This window comes from Oncorhynchus mykiss, chromosome 11, assembly GCF_057628025.1.
Source record: "Oncorhynchus mykiss isolate SJ-2025 chromosome 11, ASM5762802v1, whole genome shotgun sequence".
Classification (NCBI taxonomy): domain Eukaryota; kingdom Metazoa; phylum Chordata; class Actinopteri; order Salmoniformes; family Salmonidae; genus Oncorhynchus; species Oncorhynchus mykiss.
In genome coordinates, this window is record NC_143032.1 from 18,705,001 (window position 1) to 18,711,972 (window position 6,972).

Sequence of the window (6,972 nt, forward strand, 5' to 3'; positions counted from 1 at the left end):
TTCTTTAAACATCAAATTGGGATTGAACACAGGACTTTCAGATCTGAAGTCATGGGATCACACCTGTATGCCACCCCCGTCCACAACACCCTAGCAAAACGCAATCTTACTGATGCTGCTACCAGACGGTTTTTAAGGCTTTTCTCGACATTCTCAGGACATGGACAGATGTCCAATTGTAAAGTCAATTTTGAGTGATCTGTTTGAGGAAGAGACAAGCAAATTGTTTTTAGTGGGGGTAAGACTGAGATGTATAACGTATAATAAATGTTTTGCTTGTCTCTTCTTCAAACAGATCGCTCAAGATTGACTTCACAATTGGACATCTGTGACTCGTTTCAGGAAACTAGGCGTATGTTGCACGTCACTACTGCATTTGATGTGAACAGTCATATGTCTTAATAACAACTTTTATTGCATCCTTATTAAGCCCATTCTATCCGTATTACTTTTTAAAATTGTTAAATTACGAGCATAGTTGGTTTAGCCACGGAAATAGACGGGAACCTTCCCGCTAGCCATGATTGGCTGATATAATGGATGGGCTGGACATGCTGGGATATGAGTTTTGATTGGTCTGCCATGTAGCATGCTTCAGTTTATAATGTGAGACGGTCAGTATGTGTTGATAGTCTTTTCTGCTGTGTCGTTTTTGAAAGATATGTTAGCCATCGAGAACTGCAAAAGTTTTGCTACTTTTCCCAACAACATTGATGCCCTGAATTTAGCAGGCACTACTGACAGATCAGTTGGAAAAAGTGATGGGCTACTTTCTGCACACGCCACGGTCAGCGTGAACCGGAGTGACTTGACACAACGCTGGACTAACAAGATGTAGCTACAAACAAAATGGAATGAAATGATTCCAGTCTGCTGTGAAGCATTCATCCATGTATAAGGGTAAGAGTCTAGCTAAATGTTTTTATTTAGTCAGAAAGTCATTTTCATTGCATGTTAAAGCGTACTGCTAGCTAGCTAGTGAACGTTAGCTTGCTGGCTCGCTAACTAACGTTGCCTGTATATACAACCTGTAAATACAACCCCTGCCAAGCCGCACTGTTTCTTGTCACACTGCTCGCTTAACCCGGAAGCCATCCTCACCAATGTGTCGGGGGAAACACCATACAGCTGGCGACCAAAGTCAGCGTGCATGCGCCCGGCCGTCACAAGAAGTCGCTAGAGCACGATGAAACAAGGACATCCCAGCTGGCCAAACCCTTCCCTAACCCGGACGACACTGGGCCAATTTTGCACTGCCTCATGGGTCTCCCGGTCATAGCTGGCTGCGACACGCCTAGGATCGTACCTGGATCAGTAGTGACGCCTCTTGCACTACGATGCAGTGTTTTAGACTGCTGCACCACTCAGGAGGCCACATGACCCACCAATTTAGATAGGTTTGTCTGGTAAGCATCATGTAGTAATTTCAAAATATTTCTAAAATATTTTTATCTGGACACTTTCTGTTTTTGATGTTGCTACTATGCAAGTAAACATTTCACTGTACCGTTTACACCTTCTGTATCCTGTGCATGTGACAAATAAACATAGATGTTATTTAATATAGTGTGTGTTTACCAGAAGGACAACATGACCTGCACCAAAGTCAGATTACGATATTAACCAAGGACTAGATAAAGTGTGTTTTTACCTGTAGTTTTAAAAGCTTTGGTTGTTTAATAAACTACTCACTCTGTTTAGCACATGGCCTCACATGTGAATTGTTAAAGAGAAAGGTGGGACTAAGGCTTTAAGAGGGTGTGAATGATGCTGAATGGGTGTAGACAAAGAAGAGCTCTCCTGTAGGTACCAAAAAGGGCCACTCTCTCAAAGTGGAGTTACAAGTTGATCAACTTTCAAAGCAGAATTGCTTTCCCATTGTTCCTCAACTGCTGTGTATGATATACCATGTTGTAGCTCTGAGTCTCTACTTTTATTCAATGTAAAAATTTAAAAAACACAATTTCAAATGTTTCTCCATAAGACCGATTTGAGGTGGTCGGTCACTATTGCACTGTATAATTGCATAATACATGTTTTATTGAAGGCACAAAATGAAACCACTGTACCGATGTTATTGATGTTATTGATCTGCAGTATATTAACTACAAAGATGTCAACATGGTTGCTTGAATGTCCCTATAAGAATAATATGTAAAGCTGTTTTCATATATCCTCTTATATATCAACATTACCAAACAAACTCCCTATACAACGACATTTACAGCACACCTCCTCCTCTATCCCATGTCTATTGTCCTATTGTCTAGCTCTTAATACAATCCCCCACACAACATGATGCTATTGGCCCTGCACGCCACAAAGCCAATGGGAAAGTCAATAGGACTTGAACTGCTCTGTAATTGTGCTATTCCTCCAGAGAAATGACATAATTCTCTGATGTCTCCACTTAGTTTCATTGTTTGTCTGAGACCAGTTCAATTTTCACATCTAACACCAAATATGCGTCCTTTTTTAGATATGATTTTGACTGTGTAGGTCAACATACAGTTAGAGAGGTGTAGTGTCTCTCAGATGTAGACTGTGTGTGTGTGTGTGTGTGTGTGTGTGTGTGTGTGTGTGTGTGTGTGTGTGTGTGTGTGTGTGTGTGTGTGTGTGTGTGTGTGTGTGTGTGTGTGTGTGTGTGTGTGTGTGTGTGTGTGTGTGTGTGTGTGTGTGTGTGTGTGTGTGTGTGAATGAGTGCTGGCCAAAATATAAAACAGGTTTGGGTTTATTTTGGTAATGTGAAAGTGGACTTGCTATTGCTGCAATAAACATCTGTAAAGAATAGACTTAATCATTTGGTCTTAATCAAAATAAACTGACGCTATACCTGTCAGCACTGGCCTGAACTGCAAGCCTCTGGCAAGATCCGAGAACAAAACACATTCTAAACTACACTACGCTACACACACATAGTACACAAGCATTTGTATAAAAGGTCAAATAGCTTTATCAATAACTGTGGAAAATGTGTTTTGTGAACAGAAGTAGTAGTGGAGCTGACAGACGCAGGGACTCTGATGAATACCCGGCAGGAGAATCGATAGAGGAGAGGAGTTTAGGTGGAGCGGAGGAACGTTTTGTCATCTAAGGGTACACTTCAATATCTAAGCTCATCCATCAAAGCCCTGGAGCCACGCTTCGTTTTCCCACTTAATTGAAAGCACACCGAAACAAGTTATTTACATGACCAAATGTATTTTGGGTGTGCATGTCAAGTGGCAGCTTGGATCTCTTCTGTGTGTTAAATGTTTGTTTCATGAGCCAGATAACTATTTTAATAGTCCAAGGCTGTCAGTTGAGAATGGGTTGTTTCTAAAGAGTGATAGTGTTGCGTCAAGTCTAACAACAAATAATGGAACAATATTTGAAACAGAAAAATTGTTGTTTGTGCAGCAGGTAACCTTGTGGTTAAGAGTGTTGGGCCTGTAACTGAAAGGTTGCTGGTTCAAATCCCACAGCAGACCAGGTGAAAAATTGGTCAATGTGACCGTGAGCAAGGCACTTGCTTCTGTAAGGATAAGAGTATCTGCTAAATTGGAACAATGGACTGTATGTGCAAATTCCTGTCAGAGTTCATCAGTGGCAGAAAGTTATTTTCCCCCCAAATAACCAATTGCAATTCACTGAAAATAGCAAGGAGCAAAATAAAAATTGAAATATTATCTTTCCCCCTCATCACTAGACTTGGAAGAAATAAAACAACAAACCACAGTCTAGTGGTTTAAATGTAACCCACCATCTTTTTTATTGTTCATTTTCAAATACATAGTTTTATTTTATGGCAATCTGTGGTTGGGATTTGGGGCTGGCAGGCTCTGATACTAACGATTCTACAGAGGATTATTTTATCTTCACTTCACGTCTGGTTTAGGGGACTCCAGGCAGGAAACCCTGACTGCCCTCAGTGAGTTATTGCTTTATTCTTCTCTTCCATCCTGCTTTTTCAATCTGAATTTGAACTTTGAGAATGTAGAGCACCGACTGAGTGAGAAGCTTATTTTTGTCAGCGGCTCAGTGTTGGTGAACATTCCAGTGTTCAGTAATGTTCAGTCATGTTCCTAGAAGACTGGAATTCTGTCATGTTCTGTGTTCCTTTCTATGGTCGCCCGGTTGGCCCAGCTTGAACTCCAGTGAACCCCAGATGCTACTGTATGTCACAGTGTCACTACCAGAGGCAAGGGAAGGGAAGGGGATGTCTGCATGTAATGTATGTAAGCCATCTAGCATCTGTCAAGCATATTCCTAGAGTATGTGAAGCAGACACTAAGTCTTCTTTGCTCTACACTGACTGCACACTGTGCAATGCAGAGTACATGGATATAAAGAACCACACAACCAAAACAGAAACTATCATTGATGTTGAGAACATGTGTAAAACGCTACGGGTATACACAAGGGATTGTGTAGTTTATCAGTATATATCTGCAAACTTTGAATAAATGTCATACAATATTTGATTTTTTTTTTTTACTCCACAAGCTTCCAAACGAATAAAAGGAAACAGAGGTTTAAATATTCCACGATTCCAGCTCTGTGAACCTCAGTACTTATAGGCATAACAGATGTGTCTGCTCAGAAAAAAAAGGGTTGAAATTTCCATCAAACTTTATATCCAAACCACTCTAAATACTCTTTCCGGTTATTGTCCATACCCAGGAACGTTCCCGAACGCGGAGGGACTTGGGAATGCATCGGAAAACCACACAGAACAAGACCAGCCAAGTTCAGCCTGGGTTCAGGGCTAAATCAATGCACATTTCCCTCTTGGTGGTGATGAGGCTGGCCAATCACACAGTCTACTCCCAGACGGGATTTCTGCCTGTATTAAGTGTTGATTGGATGAGTCTCCCTCTTTCGCAGGTATGCATTTCAAACAGTAAAGCCAAGCTAATTTGCCTGCTTTGCTCTCTACCTTCACTTTTCACATGGTGAAGTTTTGCCTGCCTTCCTTAATTCATAGACTTGACCTTATTAGCAGATTGGAATGAGGCCAGTGTTTGTCTCTTTAAGTCCAAAGCCCTCTCTGGTGTGTAGAGATTTTGGCAAGCTTCAACATATATGTTTCTGCTAAAAGGTCCAGATATTTCAACTACATTTGACATACACTGAGTGTACAAAACATTAGGAACATCTTCCTAATATTGAGTTGCACCCCCTTTTGCCCTCAGAACAGCCTCATTTCATCAGGGGCATGGACTCTACAATAATAGTTTCCCAGTGTAGGGCTCCTGAGTGGCGCAATGGTCTAAGGCACTGCATCGCAGGGCTAGTTGTGTCACTACAGATCCTGGTTCGATCCCAGCTGGCTACAACCGGGAGACCCATGAGGTGGTGCACAATTGACCCAGCATCGCCTGGGTTAGGGGATGGTTTGGCCGGCCACGTTGTCCTTGTCCCATTGCGCTCTAGTGACTCCTGTGGCAGGCCGGGTGCAATGCACGCTGCACTGTTGCCAGGTGTATGGTGTTTCCTCTGAGACATTGGTGTGTCTGGCTTCTGGGTTAAGTGGGCATTGTGTCAATAAGCAGTGCGGCTTGGCAGGGTTATGTTTCAGCTCTCAACCTTCACCTCTCCTGAGTCCGTACGGGAGAGCAGTGATAGGATAAGACTACCAATTGGGCAGAAAAAGCTGTAAAACAATATACAGGTTTCACAGGGATGCTGGGATGTTAACTCCAATACACAGTTGTGTCATGTTGGCTGGGTGTCCTTTGGGTGGGGGACCATTCTTGATAGCGTGAAAAACCCAGCTGCATTGCAGTTGTCAACCTACTCAAACCTACCATGTTCAAAAGCACTTGAATATTGCTCAATCAAGATTCAAGTCTCATGTCTCATGTCTTAAAAATCTTTCTTTAACATGTCTCCTCATCTACACTGATTGAATTGACATCAATAAGGGATCACAGCTTGTTTTGTACACTCAGTGTATGTGTAGCCACCTTGGCAAGCTCTGCTACATGCTACAGCTGCTTAGTCTGGCATGTGTCAGGCATAGACACAACCTAGGCACAGATCTCGGCTGACCTTTAGGTTTCCTGTATATTTGACTGCTGGCTGGTGATTGATGCCTTTTCAAATAAATTCAAATCAAATTGTATTGGTCGCATACACATATTTAGAATATGTTATTGCAGGTGAAGCAAAATGCTTGTGTTCCTAGCTCCAAAAGTGCAGTAGTATCTAACAATTCACAACAATACACACAAATTGACATACATATTAAATGAGTAAAATAGTATGTAAACATTATTAAAGTGACTACATGTACATAGGGCAGTCACTGTCATGCAGGGTAGAGTAACCTGCTAGTGACTGTGACTAAGTTCAGGGAAGGGTACTAGATGGAGGCTGACTAGTGATGGCTATTTAACAGTCTGATGGCCCTGTGAGAAACACTGTTTTTCAGTCTCTTGGTCCCGGCTTTGATGCACCCATACTGACCTCGTCTTCTGGACAATAGCGGGGTGAACAGGCCATGGCAGCACATGTCCTTGATGATCTTTTCTGGCCTTCCTGTGACATCAGGCGCTGTACATTTGAGTTACTTAGCAGATGCTCTCATCCCGAACAACTTACAGTGTTAGTGCACGCATTTTCATACTGGTCCTCAATGGGAATCAAACCCACAACCCTGGTGTTGCAAGCATAAAGCTCTACCAGCTGAGGCAGGTAGTATGCCTTTGTGATGCGTTGGGCACCACCCTTGGAAGAGACCTGCGAGCCCTGTTGTTGCGGTCTTCAAACTGGACATTAGCTATTGATGCCTAAACTCCATAGAGTTCATATGCATATGAAGATCTCTTTGTTTCTTGGGTCTTTTTAAACCACAACTGTTAAAAATAATTTCAGTTCAATATGTATATTTACATTAGAGGAAAAAGGCTTGGAAAGACACAATAAACTTATCTCATGGATTCCAATGGGGATATTTTCCAGCGACAAACATTTGTGTATTTGCAGAGG